The following is a 2,397-nucleotide window of genomic DNA, read 5'->3' as shown; positions in this document are numbered from 1 at the left end:
CACATCTTTTCAAGGCAATATCATTAGTAATAAAACAAAGGGCCAAATGGATAAAACAAAAAGAACTCATGGGATAGAAAACAAGAGAAGGGAAAAATGAAGGAGACTGGATTAAAGAGCACCTCCTGGGATGGCTAGGTGGCACAGTGAATAGACCACCAGCCCTGGGTCAGGAGGACCTGAGTTCAAATCTGACCTCAGACACTTAACACAAAACTAGCTGTGTGACCTTGGGCAAGTCACTTAACCCCAATTTCCTTACCTTCCCCCTCCAAAAAGCAAAAAAAAAAAAAAAAAGAGCACCTCCTGAAAGAGAAACAGGTCCAGAAAAAGGGGCTCGGAGAGGACAAAGAGACTAGATCATAGCATGGAAGCAGATAGCACTGACTTGGGCAATACAACTAGGCAATAGTAACCATAGCATATATAGGGGACAGTGAGGAAATCTTTGTGAATAGAGCAGAGGCTATTCATTAGGTCCCCTCCCCTCTTTTATCTATCCATTGTCCATACAACTGCCAAAATGATAGTCCAGGGTGTGCTCAATATTTAGCATGCATTGACTCCTTGCCTTCAACTCTTAGAATCCCTAATTTTCTTTAAATCTTGGTTCATACTACTTCTTACATGAGGCCCTTATGGATCCCTTGATAGTAAAAATCTCCCTCTATCTGTATTAACTTGTATTTATTTTTTATATGCTTATAATCATACATGTTGATTCCAAATCGGAATTAGAACAGGAAGAATTCTTAGAGGTCATCTAGTCCACTTCCTTCCCCTTATCCCCCACTAAAGCATTTAATTTCTCTCATTCTCACTCTCCACCCCCACCATTAGAAGAAAAAAAAATCCTTGTAACAAATATGTGTAGTGAAGTACGACAAACTTTGGACATTGGCAGTGTCAAAAAATGTTTCATTCTTCATCTTGGGTCAATCAACTTTTCCAGGAAACAAAGAGGCATGCTTTGTCATTAGTCCTCTGTAATCCCCCAATTCTCCCCTCACTTTTTTTTTTCAAATTTTTTATTAATTTTCAATACTTATTAAGAAATTTTAAGTTCCGAGTTCTCTCCTTCCCTCTCATCCCTTACCCACCCATTTGAAGGTAAGAATTGTGATGTCAATTATGTGTGTAAAATGATGTAAAACATTTCCATATTAGCCATGTTGTTTAAAAAAAAAGCAAGAAAAATTAAGTGAAAAAATTATGCTTCAATCTATATTCAGACCCCCATCAGATCTTTTTCTGGAGGTAGATAGCATTTTTCATCATGAGTCCTTCAGAATTTTCTTAAATCATTGTATTGGTAAGAATAGCTAAGTCAGTCACAGTTGATCATAGTTACAATGTTGCTGTTACTGTGTACAATGTTCTCCTGGTTCTACTTACTTCATTTTGCATCAGTACATATACGCCTTCCCAGGTTTTTCTGAAAACATCCTGCTCATTATTTCTTATAGCACAATAGTATTCCATCAGAATCATATACCACAACTGGTTCAGTCATTCCTCAGCTGATGAATATCTTCTTGATTGCCAATTCTTTGCTACCACAAAAAGAACTACTATAACTATTTTTGTACAGATAAGTTCTTTTCCCTTCCCTTTGGTCCCTTTGGTATGCAGACATAGTAGTAATATTGCCGAGTCAGAGTATGCACAGTTTTATAACCTTTTGGGTATAGTTCCAAATGACTATCCAGAATGGTTGGATCAGTTCACAATTTCACCAACAATGCATCAGTGTCCCAGTTTTTCCACATGTCCTCCATCATTTGTCAGTTTCTTTTTGTCATATTAGCCAATCTGATAGGTGTGAAGTGATACCTGGGTTGTTTTAATTTTCATTTTATGTGACTATATGTAGTTCTGAATTCTTTTTTAATTTTTTAATTACATGTAAAAATAAATTTTAACATTCATTTTACTTTATTTTTATTTTTTGCTTTTTTTTTTGGAGGGGGAAGGCAGGGCAATTGGGTTAAGTGACTTACTTGCCCAAGGTCACATGGCTAGTTTTTTTGTGTTAAGTGTCTGAGGCTGGATTTGAACTCAGGACCTCCTGACTCCAGGGCCAGTGCTCTATTCACTGTGCCACCTAGCCACTCCTTAACATTCATTTTTTTAATTTTAAATTCCAAGTTTTCTCACTCCCTCACCTCTCCATCTCTAAAACAGTAAGCAATTTGACACAGGTTATATATATGCAATTATATAAAACATTTCCATATTAGTCATGTTATGAAAGAAGAAACAGACCAAAAGAAAAAATCATAAAAAAATAAAGTGAAAACAGTATGTTTCAGTCTGCCTTCAGATTGCATAAGTTCTTTCTCTGGGTTTGAATAGCATTTTTCAACATAAGTCCTTTGGAGTTGTGTTGGATCATTT

The sequence above is a fragment of the Petaurus breviceps genome, unplaced genomic scaffold (assembly GCF_028583685.1).
Source record: "Petaurus breviceps papuanus isolate PSGF00001 unplaced genomic scaffold, PetGlider_PUasm1.0 183, whole genome shotgun sequence".
Lineage (NCBI taxonomy): Eukaryota > Metazoa > Chordata > Mammalia > Diprotodontia > Petauridae > Petaurus > Petaurus breviceps.
The sequence above is the reverse complement of the archived record's forward strand: the minus strand, read 5'-3'. Positions refer to the sequence as shown.